Genomic DNA, 22,869 nt, shown 5'->3' with positions numbered 1-22,869 from the left:
TGCGAAGTTTATGCCTTTGAAAATTTCTCGTCCTTTCTTTTGGTCCAACAATATATTTTCGATACCGGATGGTAGGATCGCAGGTGGTTATCCAGGAACCTTCGAAAATAATTTGTTGGTGCAGTGCATCCATTGTTTCTTATTATTTGGATTCGGAAATTCCGCATTTAGGTCCGGAAACAATGCGATGGGAAGATGTAAATATCTCTTAGTTTTTGAATTTTAGAGAAAGTAATAAGTACCTCTGATGAATTCTACCAAAAAATTAGTTTTTTGTGGGCGCTGGGTAGTTTTTATTTGAATCCAGGAGGTATTTTCCCGTAGGCGACAATTGTGTCGATTTGCTGTAGTAGGTACTTAAAAACAAAACTTACCTCGTCTGAAAATACTACATCATTAAGAAAATTTAGATTCTCGTCAAAATTCCTCATGAAGATTCACTAAGTTCCAAAAATCTATCTGGATCATCCTCTAAGAGTTGGTTTTCTGTTGTAGTTGCGTGAGGATTGTCTTCTAATGACAGCGAAATATCTAACTTGGCAACGTCGCTTATTTCTTATCTTTGGACAACTCCTTATGGTTTTCATTCCATTTAATTTTGCAACAAAACTGCATATTGTGCTTTTATCAATTGGAGTTGTTTTGAAATTAATTTCGTCGAAATATAGGTTAAAAAAACTATAAGAATTTCACATCTGTGCTCCCTCTGGAGATTTACAATACGAGGATGATACCAGAATTATCTGTCCCAACAAATAAAACACAAAATTTTGGGGAATGAAGATATTTATTTAACGAATTATATGAAATCGGCCTTAACAACGTCAAGTTTATGAATGTGTAAGTCTAGAATTTGTTACGTCAAACGGCTAACGGCTAACGTCACCCGCGAATGGCAACGGCAAACGGATTTTAAGTTTATGAATCGGCTTTACAACAAAGATGCGGAGACCGGAATCAATCCGCAAACACCTCAGAACACACTGAAAAAGTGTATATAATGAGAGGAGTCTGTCAAGGCTGCATATTTTCCATCACCTATCTTCAATTTGTTCCCAGAACGGATATTTAGCGAATCCTTATATAAATATATATACGAGAATGGTCCAAGAAGTATCTGGCCCAACAAAAGAAACACAAAAATATATTTATTTTTCAACGTAATCCCCTTGTAGCTCCATACACTTTTCCTTGCGAAGTTCAATAACCATTTTATAATAAGAATCGTCAAAATAGCCATTTAATGGCCGACATCACGTCTCAATTGTTGGAAAATCTTCAACCACCTAGACAGTTTTTCAAGCCTGGGAACTTTGACCTTTGCAATAACGGATGTGTGAGCTGGTGCATTGTCTTGATGAAACATCGCTGTCTTCTTAGCCAAATGCGGCCATTTTTGCTTGATTTCTTCACTAAAACGTTACAATAAGTTCGCCGTTGATAGTTTCTCCTTTTTCAAGATAGTCAATGAAAAATTATTACTCGCGCAGCCCAAAAAATCGACGGCATGATCTTACTTGCAGATGGAACGATCTTTGCCTTCTTTGGAGCCGGTTCTTCCTAGTCAGTCCATTGTTTTGATTGTTTGTTTGTATCGGATGTGAATTTATATCCATGGTTATGGAACGGCGCAAAAAATTTGGTTTTATTTCTGTGAAACATTGCCAAATACTCGATGGAAACATCTTCAAAAACATGTTTTTGTTCCATTGTGAGCAAACACGGCATACAGCTTTTTCTCGTTCAAATTTTCAATTAATATGCGATGTACTGGACTTTTTGAAATGTCAACAATGTCTGCTAGCTCGGGCACCGTCAGTTGAACATCTTCCAATGGGTTTTCTTGAACGACTTCATTTAAACTCAATATTTTACTGTTGATAACGATCACCCAGAGTAGAATCTAGTTCAATTTTTATATTGGTTGGGCTAATGCCTTCCTATAACGATGATCAACTTTTATGGCTGCTAAACAAATACTAAACAACGTGGTCACTTCAAAGTTGAAACAAATGCTGTACCGCCATCTCTAGGTCAGGCCAGGTACTTCTGAGACCATCTTTGTACTAATGACTAGAAGCAAAAAGACGCTTTCCGTATGAAACTAAACAGTGAAAAATAAATATAATTCAAAAAACAAATTTATTTACCACTTCTAAGTTCGATTGATTGTCAAAAATAAAATTTTTCTTCAAGTTCTAGTCATTAGTATTAAGATGTTGAATTCTAAAGTAATATTGATGCAGGTAATAAAGTAAATCTTCAACAAAGAGCAGACAGTTGTAACATTTGTTTTGATGTAAAAAGAAAATTTGCAGTAACAGTTTCTAAAAAGATTTTGCGTGAACGGAATTTGAACCAACGACAGGCGAATCCGGAGGTTGACGCCTTAATCCCCTCGGCTAACTAACGCAATTAATGTGGTGGGATATACTAACAGTATTAAACCACAATCTAATTTGACGGATTTTTGCATTTTTTTAATGAACGTTTTAGTGTTTATACGAATTTTGTGCATTATTTTATCATAACTCTTTATTGTAAATTGCAAAATAAACCGTTTTTCATAGATTTCATGGGATATTATTAAAAAAAGTATATGATTTCAATGATTTACGATATATAATTATTATGTCAGCTACTAAATCGGTTAGGTGGTACTTGGACGTTTAATAATTATCAATAATATATTCATATGAAATAATAATGTACTCAGCGGGAAAGTAATATCTGGTTTTCATTCTTTTATTGTTGGTACCGTTACGATACCTCTTAACAACAACTTTTTAATGTTATTATCCCGGCTACTGTTCTCGGTGTGATGCAATTAAAGATGTTGAAACCACCGTCGACACAAAAAAATTGTAGCCGGCGTCATTAGGGTTTAAAATATATTTAAGTTGTTTTTAATTGTTTGGGAGCACTTTTTTCAATTTATGATTGTTGTCGAGGAAAATAATTTGATGATGAGATGTCTGTAAAAAATTTTAAGTACTGACATAGTAACACATATGGTGACGTTTATTGGGGGTAGGTCCGAGTTTCAAATCCTCCTTCGTGGTCCTCTTGCAATAACGTTATTGAAAAGTATGCAAGTCGCTCAACTATGTATCCGTTCTTCAAACTGAACATTCAGATATGTCCTCTTAAATAAGGCGTAGTGCGACAAAGCTCCATCTTGCATGATATGACGCATATTTTGCGAGTGATCATTGTCCATTAGCTCACGTAAATCTTCGAGCTTTTCCAGACAACTTTGGCCCATCACGTGACCATTAAGTACAGATGCTGATCTATGCTGACCTCTCTACCTCTGTATAACATACAAATCTTACAAATCCCTTTCAAAAAGATTTTTTTTGCTTTCAGTAGACTCCTGGTGCGTTCTCAGAAGAGGATTTCCATATTTAAAAAAGAAGAAAATCGTTTCCTTGTGTCGTTTACGACGATTTGTTTGACGTAGAGTCCTTAAAACGGCGATAAGCATTATCTCGATTTTACGAGGAGAGTCCCAGAAGTATCCAGCCCAATAAAGTTCTTCTTAGTTTAATACGGCTGTTTTTGCTTAATTTCTTCACTCAAACGTTACAATAAGTTAGTGTATGGAAATTATCCCACGCCGAAGCCATGACCTTGCCTGCAGATGGAACGGTCTTTGCCTTCTTTTGAGCCGGTTCTTCCTATTCAGTCCATTATTTTGTTTCGGATGTGAGCTGATGAATTCACGTTATATTCATGGTTATGAAAGGGCGCAAAAAATTTGGTTTTATTTTTGTGAAACATTGCCAAATACTCGATTGAAACACCTTTAAAATTATGTTTTTGTTCCTTTGTAAGCAAATACAACGCACAGCTTTCTCTCGTTCAAATTTTTAGATAATATGCGATGTACTAGACTTTTTGAAACGCCAACAATGTCTGCTAACTCGGGCACTTTCAGTAGACGATCATCCAGTAGGTTTTCTTCAATATTTCTGCAGTCATCACCTCATTTGGTCGACCACTGCGATACTGGTCTTCGCAGGTCATATGGAACCATCTTCGTAGACCGACTTTGATGTATTCCAGCTCATTTTTGGGATGCCATTCCCTAGATCCCTAATAATTATTCGTTTGATGCATGTAATGTCTTCAGTTTGTGACCACTACACCGAATTCTCTTTTTATATTTCTATTTCACTTTGAGAAAGGTATAACTTGACCAAAGCTTCGTCTAGATGATGTATTTCCTGTATTCCTTGTTGGGAAATTACCACTCATCAAATTTATTTTTAAAATTCCTTCATAACGTTTTTTAACTCGCTAAATTTCTTTGTGCTAATTTTTTAAAATTATTTTCAGTTTGTTTGGTTTTATCCTCTTACATACAGCTGTTCCACCAAAAGAATACATCTGGAAAACAGAATCTTGAAGCTTTTCCATTATTTCAGGAGTAAAAAGCATCTGGAAAACATATTTACTAAATCATAGAAAAATGTTTGTTTCAACTGGTTTTAAATAAAGTAAATCTCTGATAGTAATTTTTGTTGCTTTGGGGCTTTTATATATCCAAGATCAAGTTTAATTTCCTCAAGTTAGGGCGTCAATAGTTTTCACAGAAAACACTTGATTAAAATTCAGAGCTAGATTCAATAATCTCAATCTCATTAGTCAAACCAAGTGATGGTGTTTATTGTTTCCCTATAATTTCTTTCCTCTAAATCATAAGATACAAATACATAAACGCGTTGGGGGTGTAATTGACATTTAATTGTTTCTTTTTCATTCTTATGTCGATAAATTTATTAATAAAACTTTTCGTGGTTACCCTGTATGCGATTAACAGTAAATCGACGAATTAAAAATAGAAGAACGTTTTATAAGAAAATCAAGAGAGAAATGAAAATAAAAGCAAAAGCCATTGACTGGCGGGCATGCATTTACCGGCCAACTGGACTCGCGCCCTCGGGCTACCGTTGCTTATATATATATCCTATAGAAAAAAAAAATTAGAACGAGATAGGTTGCTTTTTAATAAGATGTAGAAAGAGAAGGTGCCTACATTCACGTACATGTGTACTTAGTTGACGAGTTTCCCACGATCTCTATGAATGAACAGGTATATATACGGGGTCAGTATACCTACCTACTACACGAGCCTTTAGGGCATTATTCTAGATTACATGGCAGGATATAAATATAGGTACCGGTAATTTAAATAAATCTTATTGTGAGTTTATGTTTATGTTTAGTTTCCATTTCATGCTATTTTAATTATCCCAATTAATAACTAAAATTTTTATATTAAATATTAAATCAAATTAGTTGTTATTTTACTGTCTTAAAGACAGGTAAAAATATGACGTTTCGACCTTTTGCGGTCTTTATCAAAATATTAAAACAGTGTCCTCAAGATCTTCTATTACTAATAACACTATATACTAAAGAGCATGATTTCCATCGATTTTTTTGTTAACATTAAAGAGGTTTGTAACTACTGCGTAGTTTCGACGTTAAGACGTCTTCTCAGAGTGGTATAACAAAGTCTCGTTCGGGCTGGAGACAACGTCAAAAAGCGTCGATAGTTATTTCATTAACAAGCACGTATTTTTCGGTTCCCTACTTATACAAGCTGGAATTATCAACGTTCAACCGCCTTCTATCGACAAACTGGAAATTGTCCTACGATTTTTTTGACCGATCCCAAAATAAATGATTCCTACTATTAACCTCTGAAATGATTTCGAATTTGAATTACATCTCTTTTAAAGAGCGTGATGTCAATGGACTTTTTTGTTGACATTAACAAAGGTTTGTAACTACTGAGTAGTTTCGACGTTATTACATCTTATCAGAGTGGTATAACAAACTCTCGTTCGGACTGGATACCTGAACTGGAGAAAACGTCAAAGAGGCCTCACTATTTATTTAATTAACAATTTGGAACAGCGAAATTGAATTTATTGCGAATATAAAGTCTTGCTAGCACGCTTTATTTGGTTCCCAATTTATACAATCTAGAATCAAACTATAGTTAGAACTCTTCAAAGGGTGAACTGCCTTATATCGACATCTGGAACTTGTCCTACGACATTTTGACCGGTCTCGAAATAAATGATTTCTACTATTCACCTCTGAAATTATTTCGAAATTTAATATTCCGAGAATGTATTCCGCCGTTCTTCAAAGGAGAAAACAACTACTTTCCTGGCTAATGCCTCGACGAATATTGAATCACATCTCTTCTGAAGATGTCAATCTATTTTTTTGTCGATATTAACTTCTCCAATGTCTCGCAATTGCAAGGAGAGGTTTGTAACCACTGAGTAGGTTAACGGTCACAAAACGAAAAATTATGTCATTTCGGTCATTCGGCACTATCCAAAACGCGTTGCTTTTCATGACACTAATTCTATGTTTCAAAATAAAACTAGTGAAAATTTATAACTAGTGACATCGAGTCGCCATTTTGAGCGATTGCTGACAACATGAAATAGGAAAAGAACCCAGATCTATTGTTACCAGTTAGAAGCCTCACTAATTCTGAAACACGTCAAAGAAACACTATCTTCTAGCTTATAGTCTGGACGGTTGAGGTTTTTTTCCGAAACTACCCTAAGGAAAACTGAAATTTGGCATTTGAATCAATTTTTATCAGCGAAGAGGTAGTTTTCAGTAAAATACTTCATTTTCCCTATTGGTTACCAGTTAGAAGCTTCACTATTTCTGAAACACGTGAAGGAAACACTATCTTCCAGCTTATAATCCAGTCAGTGAGGTTTTTTTCTGAAACTGCGCTAAAGAAAACTGAAATTTGTCATTTGAATCAATTTTTATCAGCGAAGGGGTAGTTTTCAGAAAAATCTCTATTTTTGCGCCAACGGTGAAAAAATTCATGAATTTATGCCACTTAAGGTTAGTTTCTACACCCCTAGGAAGTAACCCTCAGCACTTGTTACTTGATTCATTGTTTTGCGGTGTTAATTACTGGAATTATACAGAAATTCAGCTTTCTTTTTCGAGATTTCAGTTCAGAGTGATTTTTGGTCTTTAGCAACTGGACTATTATCATAGGGAGCCATTTAGAACTTATTAAAAAAATGGAGAAGAAATAAATAATGGAAAAGGGAGCTCTATTCAGTGAATAATTTTCAGTAATCAAAGAAATGACCTGCAATGGAAAAATGCGTCCAGTTCAACTTGGAAAGGAATTATTGTAAAGAGGAGATTATCATATTGCTGCTAGATTTAGCAGAGGATGCAAAGCGTTGATTCTGTTATGTAAAGGACGAATCCTCAATATTTTATCGTGAGAGATGAAACTCCAAAGCATCACATCAAGAAACGTAAGAGGAGGATATATGGAGGGTAGCTTTGGCGAACTGTCCGAAAAACCAAAAAGGCATGGCTGCTCTATATTACCATTCATATTTCAAGTGTTATTTCGAAGTCGTTTCTCTATTACTTCGAAAGCAATCAACAGATTATGGTCCAGGAAGCAGGTACAAATTCAGTAAATTATTTCATCTCGATGGAAACTTTAGAAATTTAAATTGCGACCATCAACTGCTCTCCATGAGTAGAGCGGGCAGAGGACAGAGAAAAAACTTCTTTCACTCATTTTCTTCACGCATGCTGGTCAGCTCCACTCAACTCAAAATTTATTTGTAAACAAAAATAGGCTTTTCTAAAACGTCCAAATAATTAATATTTCAAAACTAGAATTATGTTAGATATTAGTCTTTTACCAAGCGGGGAAGGATTCTAAAAATGAAACTTTAAATCGAGGATTTTTTGTCTTTTATAACAGTCGTTTCAAGAAACCAATGTACGTGAAACTTTTCGATTTTCTTAGTATTCAAATATATGGCGAATGCGCGTCAGAAGGTCGCCAAATTTTGAAATAACCTTAAAATTGACGATACAACAAAGTTTATTCCAAGTGATTGATATTAGAATTCGTCAAAAGGTGGTAAAAATTCGTAATAATCGACATTTATTTCGATACCTTCCTTGAAGACGATGTATCTTTGTGTCAAAATAGGTTTAGGTTCTAATCAGAAAATAAACAGATCAAATTAACTAGAACTCACATCTGAAAAGGATGAATAGAATAGAAAAAAAAATGCAATTTATAATTGGATGCTATTTGTCAGCAAAACATTAATCCTAACGTTGATTTCATGACTGTTAACATTCCTGGAAGGCAATAATTTCCATCTGCTATTTTCTGATACTTCCAATATATGGTGTCATCCAGAAGGTCCTTGATAATGAGTCTTCTAAAGCTATCGAATCAAAAGTGACTTGCTACACGGCTTCTGAAGGGTTGTTTAGTTTGTCTATGTTTTCATGAACTTGAAACATGAATATGAAGTGAAAAACTATCATTTCCCCTTATATGTTTGTCAGCTGATTGCACATGATCTAACGGTTTTTGTAGATCATGCTTACCACTGAAAATTGAACGGGACGTTCGGAAATTATAATAAAAATCTCGATTACGGCTCGCTATTAGTTGATTAGGTGATCTAATGAAAAATCATAGTTTTCGAAAAGTCCTAATGATGAAAATTTTTTGTAATTAATATCTCTAATGTATTTAGAAAAGAAGATAACCTATAAAACGTATAGTACTTTCTGGAGTTTTACATTTTGTACTGTAATCTGGATATTTGTTCTAAAAGTTCTTTAACAACCAAATTATATAGGTTTAGAATGATATAAAAATTAGCGAACCTTTCGAAATCTCTATAAATAACCCAACGAGGTTAACGATCTACAAACCTTCATTCATTTCATTCAACGGCGCTGGTCTAAATTTCATTTTATTTTGTTATATTTTTGGTTCATTCAGCTTTCGCTGTAAGAGCAACAACGCATATTATATCAGTCTTGATGACGCCGATTCTGATGCTTTCGTTGTGTAATATTTTATTAGAATATAATTCGTTTGTATCTATAGATATAGTCAATAAGCACGATGCATAAATTACTATTTTATAATTGAAATATACTGTTCATGGCTGCAAATATAATAATTGATAAATTTCTACTTTCAAATTGATTAGATCACCAATCACCAAATCAATAGGTTGCCGTTTTATGACGGCCACTATTGTTATATATATAAATGCAAATACGGGGATCAGACAAAGATATTCATTCACTCTCTTCATATCTAACTGATAAAAAACAGATAAGACCAAATGTCTTGTGATGTCCAAGGAACCGTTGAAAGTCGACTCAAAAGTTATCATACAAAAGGAACGGAAATAACAAACCATGAAAGCAGTTCGAATTTCGGAATGCCTGAAAGATTCTACTACAAACATATAAAAAGAATGGAAGGCATTGGACTTGTTAGAATGCGAAAATCAACAACCAAAAAGGAAGAAGACCACCTAAAGGATGGCGAGAATGCTGAACTTCAAGGAAAGACCTGCTGGTAATGAACAGGCATTAGCCTACTAATATTGTCATCCATGTTGGAAAGAAGAAAAAGCCTAAGCTAATAACAATAAATTTGACCATTCTATAGATTGTGTCACTATTCAATACAAATACATTCTAAACGTCGAAGAAATTATTTGATAACGGTTAGTATTAATTATTTCAACTCCAAAATCATCGACATGAAAATTACCTGAGAATTTACTTACACTTTGTAGAAATGATCATAAAAGATGAACGTTTCCAAAATATATGTTAACAAGAGATGTAGAAGACTACGTTTCGGAACGCGGGACCAAGTGTAGATGATTAGAGGTCAATAAGAGTCACCGGCTAGGATACTAAGATCAGTATTCTATAAATTGACTGAGGTATTACACTGGGATGACATAAAACCATAAGAACAAAAATTTGGACAATGGAAATGAATTGTAGAGGACATCAAAGTCTACAGCGCCTATCGGTGAGTTACTCAACTGCACCAGTTGAGTTTTTGTTATCTCTATGGGTGTCTTAGTTTTCAAAGTCCAGACTAATGTCCCAACCTAAAATTCAGTAGATATCCAGATCTTACCATGATGGATTTTTTGTATGGAGTAAAACTCTCGCAGTTGTTTCAATTCATAGAAATGAAGAGAAGGCAGGTTTTCGGACAATTTTGATTTGAAAAATGCGTAGATAGAGGAGAGTGAAGCCTTACGTTCAATTATCACTAATTAATGTTAAGCCCACCAGATTATCAAAATACTGTATGAAGAAATATTTTGGAACGTAGTTATAAAAAGAAAAAAGAAGTAGACACTGAGTCTCTATGAGATGGTCTCATCAAAAAATCAAATAAATAACAAAGCAACCCCTTCAATTATTCACACCAGATTGAAAATGAAAAAATATCGAAGAAGACAATAGAAAAGTTAATAAAGACATTTCAAAAAAATCACGACCCTGAATTGAAAAATTATAGTTGAAAATTGATTTCGAAATTTGGTGTTTTGATCTAGACTTTTCCTAATTTCTTTTTTCTATATTTGTCTAATAGAACACTTTACAAAATATTTTCGAGGCCTACTTGTTTTATTAAAAATTAATTCATCTTAGATTTTAATCTGTAGACAGACAGAGCTAAATCTAGAAAAAAATAATGAATTTAATATATTTAACAAGTTTTGTGTGACATATCCGGGAACACACTGTATATAACGGTAAATCAATAGATTTTAATCATTGTTTAAGATTTGTACCATGTCCACTGATAGATCGGGCGCTGGACGCAGTTGAGTATGATGTGAAAAACGCGTTCGATAACTCAAAAAAGCATGAACACTACGATACTAAATGTTGCAGTAAATTGTGTGCAGTATAGTCTTTTTTCTTACTAATATTTTCTTCTCTGGGATCTGCTATATTGTGAATACTAATAATTAACGTTTGTAGTTTTGGATTTTTCACTAAATCACCCGTTTTATCACAAAACAAACACGACAATTTGTCTAGTTTCCGCTGATAGGATCAGCATAGCCATCAGCAACATGTAATTTTCTGTTATTTGAGGTCTCAGGTAAAAGAATTTGAGCATAGTTGCCAAACCTCACATTTTGTATACTCAACTTCATCTAGCGCCTGGACTATGACTATTTTTATAATTTTCTTGTACTCATATCTTCAAGTTTACACGCCTTAAAGTCGACCATCTACTTTTCGGAGACTGTATTTTTTTGTGTTTCATAACTGAATGATTTTTAATAGCAAATCATGGATGTGAAGAAATATCCTTTGAATAATATCAGCGTATAATTTGATTGCAATTTTCGAAGGTTATTATAATAATCTCTAATTGAATATCCTTTCACATTCATTCAATAATTATTAAATCGCCACTTTAGTCAAATTTTGTTTTTGTTTTTGTTTTGTTTGTTTCTGTTCTGGTTTATTTTTTTCCATTTCCAAGAATTTAAATAAATAAACAATGATTAAATGCAAGAAGTATGTCATTTACCACATTTTTATAAACTCGATATACAGGGTGTTTCTCAAATTAAGTGCGCACGATTATATTTCGAGGCAAACTAAATGAAGCTCTAACTACGTAATGAATATCGTGTGGGATGGGTATTATGATGAATAAAATGAAAAGGTCAACGGTGGCAGGTCTTTTGCGAAATTGAAACAGCACGGTTCGCTTTAATGAGATCTAAAGTGCTAATCATACCGAAGATAAAATTGAAATTATTACATCACAAATGTTTTAATAAAAATTAACGTGAGAATCATTCGCCGCGTTTTTTTTTTTTATTAAACTTGTTCATATATTATGAAGAGAGGTTTACGAGGATGGTTCCAGAAGTACCTGGCACAACAAAGTAAACACAAAATTTTGGAAACATTATATTTCGATACCGTTATTACAATAAAAATCGTCATTAATTGTAGACTTCACCTCTTCATTGTTGTAAAATCTTTGACTACCAAGGCATTTGGTCAACTCTGGGATAATCCGAGGGGGCTAAATCTGGCTAACAGGGTGTATGAGGTAGCAAATTACTTATCGATTACTAAATACTAAACAACGTGGTTTCTTCAAACTTGAAATATACTTTTATTTTTTTTTAAGCAACTACCGCTATCTCTAGGTCAGGCAACCATTCTCGTAGTATACATTGTAGAGATAAAATATCTAACCAAAAATTGTATTGGTGGAAGACACAGCAAATGTAGTAGACTTACGATCGGAACTGGGCAAGTTAAACAATACAAAGTAACTAATAATAGTGAACTGCCAAAAAAAATTAACTTCCTCGCCCCATGATGCCGTAAAGTCCACGTCGCTCGCAAAACATATGAATTCGACTTGGCATGAAAAGAGAGAGAAAAGATAAACGCTTCAAAAAGTACTGACGAGTTGCAAAGAAAAATGTTTTAGCATACATTTTCAAAATAAGAACGTTCTAAAAGATTGCATGACAGAAAGTTCCCAAACAAGAGCCCCCGGAACGGAACCAAACTAGATCCAGTACTGGTCAGCCGAGCTTTGGCGGTGACTGTGGTTTCATAGCCATGGTCAAAGACTGGTGAGCTTTACTTTGACCATTCAAAGGGAACCCAAACTTGTGCCATATCTGGTTAACCCAATCTTGGTCATGCCTGTGGTTTCTCAGCCTTGGTCCAACACTAGCGAGCCTTACTTTCACCATTCAAATGGAACCCAGACTTGTGCCATATCTGGTTAACCTAGTCTTGGTAAAGCCCGTGGTTTTTCAGCCTTGGCCCAAAACTGACGAGCCTAAGTTTGGCCATTCAATGGGAACTCAGACCTCCTATTCTCATTGATACCAAATACACGGAAGTATCCGATTAGTAAGCAAAGTTAGTAACGTTAGAATCTCCATTTTTTCTTAACAACAGAGGATATTTCTGAATTATCATTAGGATTTTTTAGAAGAATCGATACGAAGCGATTGCCAATCGATATTTAATATAAAGAATTTAGTTATTAGACGAATTAATACAACGTTTCATTCAAGATATCTCCATAGATCCAGCAATACCTATGTAGGAGCCCCCAGACTTGAACGACGGAGCTTAGCTTGGGCCAACGCTAAGAAACCCGGCCTTGGCAAACCAATAATGGCCAAGTCTGGTTTAAGTCTGGGTAACTTAGCCCTGGCTATTCTATAGTCAGCTAAGCCTGGTTGAACTCTATTTAACCTTACCTCGATCATTCCATATTCACCAAATCCTGTCTGAACTCTGGGTAATTGACCTGGGCCATCCTATAATCAGCGAGACTTGGCAGAACTCTGAATAACTATATAAAGTTTTGTTCTAATATCTTCTTCATAATTGATATCTTAATATTAAAAGTAATTTGGACAACCACGCCTGGTCGAGGCTTGCATCATCCCAGAGTCTGAGCCAATAATGGCTAGGGCCAGAGTTGTAGATACTAGGCACAAGTATGGGTTTTCGATTACTAAAAGCGTAGTTTCATATGCATCATGATAAGATTGGTTATTACAGAACAGTGTGGGTTAATTATATTTTTTCAATTATGTAATTATTTGATTTCTTTTCCAGGTGAGTAGTCGCGCTTTTTATCGTAATGGATTAACTTTTAAACTGTTTTGCTTCCATGCTTTCGCTAGGAAAAAAGGTGAGTAAGAATATGTTCTGTAGTTTTCGTATGAAACAGCGAAAAAATGTTCAAAATAACATCTAGTTTCACCTTAAATACTAGAGCTGATCTATTTACTAGATAGATAATTCCGTTAAAAATAGTAAATTCATGAAAATTTAGTGGAAAAATCTGCGGTATTACATGGCACGTTTAGCCTAAATGTTTTTTTGATTTGAACTTTAAGGTGGAGTTAGAAATATTTAACTTTAGCATATTAAAGTCTCCTTTAGCGTTAAACGTCAAATGCAGGCTCATACGAGATCGAAAAATAGATAAAAACTTCGTATTTTAATCTGAAGTGACCTTCAGTTAAATTATTAAATCGGCCGATACTGCCGAAATTTACTTAATGTAGTATAGACAAAACAAGGAACATTTTCTTGCAAGATTAGTAATAATAGATGATGTAGAGATCGAAATGGACAATAAAAAATCAAATTCAAAGTAAAAACTAGTCACCATTCCATATTCTTACGAGGGTTAATTTTCTAGTTTTTATAATATAATAATAGGCGTTTGTTATTGCAAAGTCGGCGGCCATTTAAGAATTGACTAAGCTATTGATAGTGAATGTTTATGATGAAAATCGCTCGGAATATTTACGTTGAACGATTTTTTATTATTTTAAAAAAGACCTTATTCAAGATAAATGCATAGAATAGCTTCGTACAACTTTTGGTAATGAAACATCATCATAGAAGACTGGTTAGCATACTTCGCCATGGTCGTGCGTCGTTTGTGATGAATTCCATTCGAAATCGGTTCTCATGTCAAGCAACATGCTGGCAAATCAAATCTGATTAATGGAAAACAACATGTGACTTAGAAACACATAGAAGAGTCTCGTAGAGTATCACAGAACAGAGACATATTTGTTACAGATGGTTTCAGCTCCCATAAAGCACTTCAAACAACTGGATATTTGAAAACATCGAATTAATTTCTCATATTCACCCGATTTATCGCCTAATGACTTTTTCTTGTCCCTTGTCAAACAAAAGATGCACGAACAGCGATTTTAATCATCTCAGTTAAAATTTTCAAAGCCACGTTTCTAAGATACCAGCTTCAGAATGGAAAAAAGTTTCTAGAATTGGTTTGAGCGTGTGTAAAAATGTATAGACCTTAAGGGCGAATATTTCGATAAGTAATATGCCAATTTAGTAAGGATATAGAAAAAATTCCGGAGTAAGGTGTTTTTTGCGTCAGGTTAAGATATTCAGTCAAAAATTTTCCTTTGCATCAGCCCAGATAGAGTTAGAATTAGTTGGGCATTTGCTATATTCTTTGGAAAATTTGAAAGACATTTGCTTAGTGATATTTTCTTTGTATGTGTAAATGTTAAAACAGAAATGCGAAAAATGTGGACTACATTGATTGTTTGTATTTCACCCTCGTAGTATTTTCGAATCAAATGTAAATATTATTTTAATTATTTTTCGAGAATTTCCAATGTTCGTCAACAGAAGTTTAGAAATTATTTATTACTTTTCCGTAATTAAATCAGATTTCAAACCTTTCTAGTGAATCGACTGATATGTCATTTTTTTTTATTTGATATATAAACCGTAAAAGTTAAATATACATATCTACAAATAAAACCAATCAACTTTTGACCCAACCTCCTCAAACCAATCGCGTAGTATTTCCAATGAAAATGAGTTATTAAAATCCAGTGTCGTACTTAATAATTTCATCAATACCAACCGATAGATTTTTATATCAAATTTGTTGTGTTATAAATTATACGCTTAAAATTAATTGAAACTAAGCACGTCAATGCCTTATCCAAATATTCAAACAGGACAAATTAAACGAGACCTCACATTATAACCACAATATCCTTCCTGTATCGATAAGAGCCCTTTGGCGAATCCTATTTACGATGTGCTTTAACGTTTCCAATGATTAAATATTCTAATATTCATTTCCTGTGTTGACCATGGTATTAAAAAGTTGATAATTTCGAATAAACTGAAAATTTTAACGGGCGCCACCCTTAATACAGACGATCTGTGAACTAAGTATTTATTGATGGTTTTTTATTGCGACGTGCCATGCGAGTGTTTATCAAAATAAGACGGGATGTCCTGTAAATGGTCTCCAATGATAAATAATCAGACGATAACTAATTTGTGTTTGTTTTCATTATTATAAAGGAGGGACTTGCCCAAAACTAATGGTATGTACATTTTTTTTTTCGATTTAACCGAGTACGTATGAATAATTATTATATATATTTAGAAATATTAGTCATTTTCGTTAAAATCTCCATTGGAATAATTATTTGAATGTATAGTTGAAATTTGATTACATTAAGTTCTAATTTGATTCCGAGGGAATAGCTAAAAAGTACAATAAATTCTCATATTTCACTCACTCACTAGATCTTATTTCCGAAAATTTTTTGTGAAAATTATTCAAACAGATTAATTCAAACTCGTGGTGAGAAAATTTTACACTGAAAATTTGAATAAAAAATAGAATTTTTGTCGTATCAATAAATTTTTATTTTGATTAGATGTTTAGTGATTACAACATGACTTCTTTTGACACTTTCTTGACAAGTTTTAACAGCATATTAAAGTTTTATTTATGAAAAGAGAATTTAGTGTTTTGTAAGAGATAGTTTGGAAGAAATAAAGTAACTAAATACCTTCAAAATAATCCATGAGTGGCAATTAATAATAGGAAGCATGAAAATAGTCCTGAAGAAGGAATGATGGGGGAAGGGAGGGCAACTCCTAAACCTCATGATTAGCCTTGTTTCTTCGGTATTTGCACGAAAAATATTACCTACATATATCTTATTTATATTCAGGGAAATTATTTCATTCTAACGCAATGTCTCAAGCTTGTAAGTGTGAAGCTTTTAAACTTGGGGATGGACGCTGGGGTGAATTTTCTGAAAGGGAGGGGATACATTTGAATAAACGTTCGTATCTCCCAACCACTCAAAAAAAGTACTAGAAAAAATAGATCGAAATTCGAAAGAAAGAAGTTAAGTTCTTTTCTACTAGAAAAAATTCAAATTTTTTTTGTTTTCCTCGCGCCCCTGCAAAGTGGTCAAAAGGATTTCGCTTCAGTATAATACTCCACAATGAATTATTGTTTTTAAAAACAGGTTATTATGATGAAAATTTTGAAATCGATCCCAATACTGAAGATTCGTCGAATATGCTCTAAAAAATAAATTGTGACTCCTTTAATGCTAATCAAAATGTAGTAAAAGGCTCAATAACGAATAGGCTCATTGTTCGAGGTCTCTAGTCACTATATTTACTATTTGTAATCCTTCTAAATTCCTCACATTTTGTGCAGAGAAGAAAATATTCAAAAAACATGAAAAATCCTCGAAACTATACGAAACGATACCACCTGTTTCCCCCCACCTGGACATATCGAGCTCATATATACGTTAAAATGTCACATTGACCTCTAATACTCGAATATCGTATTAAAAATTCCATCCTGAAAAAAGTATTCGATCTATTGAAGAAAAATCGCAATTTTGGAAAATGGGGAAATTTTCAATTTGAAATTTGGGGCACTTCTCGAGGTCGGATCTTGGAAGTGATGACATATTCGTAATCAGGAGGGTCAAAATATGTAATATCGACCCTAAGAAAGTCACTCCACTTATTCACGGGGGGGTTGAACCTCAAAAATCGACCCCCTGCTTCTCCTATGGCGAATTTCGAGGGGCTCCCTTCACTGTCTGCCACTGCACTATAAATACAATGTTGAGATGTACTAAGTGATATCAAATTATAATTTTCATTTTACGAAACATAGAAATTTAGTCAATAAAGCACATTGTTTACCGTTGACGAAGGAAAAAGTAGAAATCGAATTTCAAAAACGATTTTAATTGATGTTAATTTATGCCTTTGCTATTATGAAATCCGCACGTAGCAGGTGTTGAGCCATGGAAATTATCACTTATTAATTTTGCAGTGAGGTCACGGGATCGAAAAATTCAGGCTGTTCTTATAGCAACCTGTCAAAAGTTATCTGATTGGCTTCGAATGACAGTTATAAAATTTTCGAAAATCAACTTTATAATAATAATGACACACTTTCATTAACACATCACTCAAAAAGTCGTGTTAATAACTAAGAAAAACATATTTTTTTGCCAAAATCGATAAATGTAATTTCCTTCAACAGCAATACAATCATTCCAACGCTTCCCTAACTTCAGTTTCAGCAATTGCTTCTTCATTTGAACTGAATTTCTCACGACGAGCATTTTTTTTAAATCAGCGAATAGCCAGTAGTCACTTAGGGCCAGATCTGGACTATACGATGGATTAGGAAGCGATTCGAAGTGTAATTCGTTCAATTTAACTATCGTTGTCATCGATTTGTGAATAGGTGCATTGTCTTGGTGAAACAGTAGTTGCTATGGCCGTTTTTTTTTTATTTTTGTCAACAACTCTATGTTGATTGGAAGATAGTCGATGAACAATATTTCATGCGCATCCCAAAATACTGAAGCCATAACCTTCCCAGTTGACTGTTGTGTCTTCGGCCGTGGTTCACCGGCTGCAGTACACTAAGATGATGATCGTTTTGATTTAGGAGTGAAGTGATGGATCCATTTTTTATCCATTGTCCATATCGATGCAAAAAATCTGATTTATTACGTGTAAATATGGCTTTTCTTAATCATCAACACGTTGTTTGATCGCCTGTAAGTAAACGTGGTACCCACTTTAAAGAAAGCTTCCTCATGGTCAAATTTTTATGCATAATTGTAAACACATTTCCTTCTGATATCTTTAGGGCCTCAGCTATCACACACAATTTTAATTTACGATTAGATATAACCAATTTGTGAACTATTTTGTTGTTTGCTGGAGTAACCACCTTAATTAGACGACCAGAACGTTCATCATCATCGGTGTTTGTACGATCACGTTTAAATTCAGCAAACAAATAACAAACGGTTCTTTTCGATTGACCAGAGTCCGGATAACACTTTTGTAGCTATTGTTGAGAGTGTAAAGTATATTTTTCATCAAAAAGCAATGATAAATTGACACACTAAATTGCTTTGAATTCATTGTGTTAAAAAAAAACAAAAGTAGCCTCACTTAAATGGCTGTCACTTTTTTGTAACTAATCGAATGTCATGAAATTTGACACAAAGTCTTTTGAAGGTTGGTTCTTCGTAAGCGTCATATGGATTTGACAAAAGCAGCGCCATCTGTGTGTCAATAGCAAGACTTATTGAGTGATGTTATAGTTTCACCTTTATGTGAGTTTGTTTGTGAGCTTGTTCATTTATAACTCTCCTTTAGATAAAAAGCAAGTGACTTCTTTAATAAAAATTTCGTTCAACAAAGGATTGAACCTCCAATCTCCACGTTGGAAATTAAGCACGATAATCTCACTATCTACGGCTCGTTTCGACGAGATGTAGGTATATAAGCAGTGAAGTTGAAAAACTGAATAGTGCAAAATAAGTGTATTTTTAAAAAATTAGACAACACGCTGTTGAAGTACCTAAATTAAACTAAAAAGTTGAGAATAATTTTCAAAATAAACTTAAAACGATACCGAATGAAAAATTCTGGTGTTATCGTTTTCATTAATTATTATTTTAAGTTTATTTTAGAAGCTATATTTATTAATCATATAATTAATTAAATAACGGGTGCCGTTCGTTTTTTAACTGTGTCCAATTTTCCTCATTACTGCTTTAACCTTGTGTTGTCAATCATGTTTTAACAATTCTTCATATTAATTATCATAAAAACGTACTGCGTCGTCAATTAATTTTCACTTTTGAATTTACCCATAAGCCGTATTATCGTTTGACTTTACGCACTCTTTCCATCTGTGCAAATGATTCCTTAAATCCACATTTTCATCATTTATATCCATCAGATCATCCTTCTTAATGGTGATTCGTTGAAGTTGACTCTGGGGGTTTAATAACATTAAATCATTTTAATATCTTGGCAACGCAACGTCGAGTCTCTTTCTTATGTTGTTAGATGTATAAAGTGAGTACAAACTTCGTGCCCTCGAGTGCGCTATAAATAAAATAATATTTAATAGTAGAGTGTTGTTGAGTGTATAGCATGGAAGGAGACGCTAATAAACATAAGCGTAAATACATTCGCTCTACTGTCGGAGCCAGGCCATGGGAAAATTTAAACGCAGGTGCACTATTTGAATTGCAAATTATTTGACTACCACAACATACACACATGCGACAACACAAGATCTACTTCATTCACTCAATATTTTTTGCTTTTTTTCGAGACCCTTTACGTTTAATTTTCGATTGAAATTCAAAAGTTTTTGTTAATTAATTAGTTTCAAGTCAATAATAAAAAGATATACTTTCTTTTTTTAATCGAACAAGGGGTTAACATATTAACTGGTCACGAAAATATTTCGAAAGTTTTGTCTGTTTACGTGCTCTCTTTGTGAAGTGAAAGATTGGCCCGGTGTTGTAACCTCAAAATAACCTCAGAAATTGCTTTAATTACTATGTCCATCTCAACCCGACAATCGGAAAAGATTTAATGTGGTAATTTTGATTGATTTTTAATCATCAATATTTTTCACAGTTGCCTTATCAATTAAAACGGAATGCGACTGCTAGTCGAGGTTCCTGGAAAAAGTACAGAATGAAACGCTTCAACATTTTGTGCAGAAAACTAATAAAACTGAGCAAGTATATGGAACGTTTTCCTTTGACTATCAATAAACTAAAATTCTGAGTATAATCATGAATTAAACACAGATTTATTATGATATCACAGAAGGCGCGCTATGATTGGTTGTAAATTTTTTTGAGAGGAAATTCCGATATTTCAATTAGGAAATCAGGAGGGGTATCGTTTGCTAGAAGTCAAATCTTCTTGCTTCGTACGAAAATATGAAACTGTGGTAATTTTATCCAAGATTTTAATCTTGATCCATGTAATTCCACCTTAGATTTAGAAAGTCCCAGGTCTTAAACAAGTAAGTTTCTTTGCAGATGAGACGTATACATTTTATTATGAGAATACTCGTGTTCATGATTCTGAGGTTCAATCCAAATCATTGGCATTGTAAACGGCGTGAATTTGTGGTTTCCTTCAAGGCAACTTCTCAAAGTTCTCGAACAACATATTTTTGGCAACTCTTATCTCGCTCATCGATAAAAAATTCAAAATATAGATTATGAGCTGTTTTAACACGATCTGACAGGACATTTCGCTGTGAATTTAGTACGAATTCCCTACAAATGTAGCAAAAGTTTTCGTGACAACTGTTTTATATTTATTTACTCTGCTAATAAAAGCTTACCAAAATATTTGATATAAAATGTAAACAATTATAAGACAAGTTTTCACTCAACTTTGTAAAGTCACAACGAATACTGTGCATGTGTGTATTTACTACCATAAAATCGGTACTTCTCTCTCCTTAAACTCACTAAAACTTATTTCGTACGATTATACACTGTTTTTAACATTGAAATTAAAAAAAAATCATATCAAAAAATCTAGACATGATGAAAAAAATCTACTAACGGGTATAGATTCAGAACATTTGAATCGTCACTATTTATGACAAAATTTTTTAAAGGTAGCTTCCATTTTGGAGACCAGTGTAATTATATTTCAAATATTTAAAAACTGTCTTTAATATGTAAAAGACAACGTCTCACATTTTATTTCTCTTTGTCTTTATGTCTTATAATCCTACGGGATTGGACGTGTAGTGAATAATCACGAAATTTTGACGAATGTATTGTTTCGAAACATATCGGAATATTTAATACCGCCGTAAAATGTGTACTAAACCAAATTTTATTTCTTAATTTGCATGATTTTCATAGTTAACCAAGCTACAAAAGATTTAACTACTTTTTTTATTCGACTCCTCGGAATAATTAACATGGACTTGGTCCAGTATTTGAATTTGAAATGACTGTATCTTGATTTTATAGATGTAACGAATCGGCATTAAAAAACAGTTTCTACAACTAAACTTGGACCAAAAAAATTATGTTCCACTTGGCTACAGTTAAGATTCGATGTATATCCTGCAGCTCTTCGTGTATTTCCAAAGGGTTGACGAATGCTATAATTTGAGGCGGTTTTAGTTTAGCTTTATAGTACAGTGAACCAAGCAAATCACCTCGCAATTTTGAATACCTTCATAGATTAATTCGAAATTTTGACAGAAGCTCAAATATCATGCAAATAACAAACCTGATCTGGTGCCAATGTATGCTTCTACCGCAGAGGCGAATGCCACTCTTACTCGGAGGTGACAATTTAAAATTTCAAAATAATACAGGAAATCGATAGAGAATTGAATTTTATAAAGAAAATGTGCAATGAAGTTTTCTATTTAACTCAATAATTTCTGAGTTATTCGCGATTGAAAATTAAAACAAAACACGTTTTTCAACGTTTTTTCACGAAAAACTCGAAAATAACGCACTTTCTGGGAAAAATTATTCTTATCAAAATTGAGCTTATGAAAAAACAAAGAAATTAGTCAGTTTAAATTGAATTTTTTAAATAATATTCAGCAACTTATGAGTCACTGAAAGCCAATTTTCTTAAGCCCAAAAAAGGAAAAACGATCAAGTTTTCTTAAAAAATTGTAATAAACATTTTCAAAGTACTTTTTCAGACCTTTAAAAAGAGCTTTTATAAAACCGTCCAGCATGAAAATTAAGCCCATTACCGCTTTAATTCATTAGTTTTCAATTTATTGGAGTAAGGGCTGATTTTCACCCCTTAAAAATAAAAAGCACACTTTGCAACCGAGTCAGGTTTGAAGAGGAGGGTGAGATGAACTTAATTCCAAATTTTCAAGAAGATCGATGAAGATCTTGAAAATTGCGAAGCTTCGGTCGATTTTAAGCTTGAATGGCTTTACTGTTAGCATTTCAAATCAAACTTTTCAATTTTATTCACACTAATAGTTCATTCACGTGACAGATGCTCTATTATAAATCTATAATATTCAATTATTAGACCTTTTGCTGTCATGGTTTCATTTGTGCCAAATTCGTTACCCTTTTTATCCTTTATTACTGACTCTCCGCCCAGTTTTTTTCGTCTTTATAGAGCATCTTATTAGAGTAGATAGTTGCTTGACGGTTTATTCTGGTCTCTAATATCTGTTGTGCCTTAAACCAAACTCTTTTCGTCGCTAGTCAATCTACAGTCCGGTTCCAAATCTGTTCAATATGTGGTATGGCTTCGGCGTTTTGTTGATGCGACCTCAAATTGAACTTG

The 22,869-nt window shown here is 33.6% G+C and overlaps 1 protein-coding gene across 1 annotated transcript in view; it reads left to right on the top strand.

The window, feature by feature from the left end:
* Positions 1-22,869, top strand: part of LOC130894298 (protein c-ets-1-A-like) — a 222,497-nt gene that overhangs the window by 60,815 nt on the left and 138,813 nt on the right. The gene's annotated exons all lie outside the window — the stretch shown is intronic.

Source organism: Diorhabda carinulata, chromosome 5 (assembly GCF_026250575.1).
Source record: "Diorhabda carinulata isolate Delta chromosome 5, icDioCari1.1, whole genome shotgun sequence".
NCBI lineage: Eukaryota > Metazoa > Arthropoda > Insecta > Coleoptera > Chrysomelidae > Diorhabda > Diorhabda carinulata.
The sequence above is the reverse complement of the archived record's forward strand: the minus strand, read 5'-3'. Positions and strand labels throughout refer to the sequence as shown.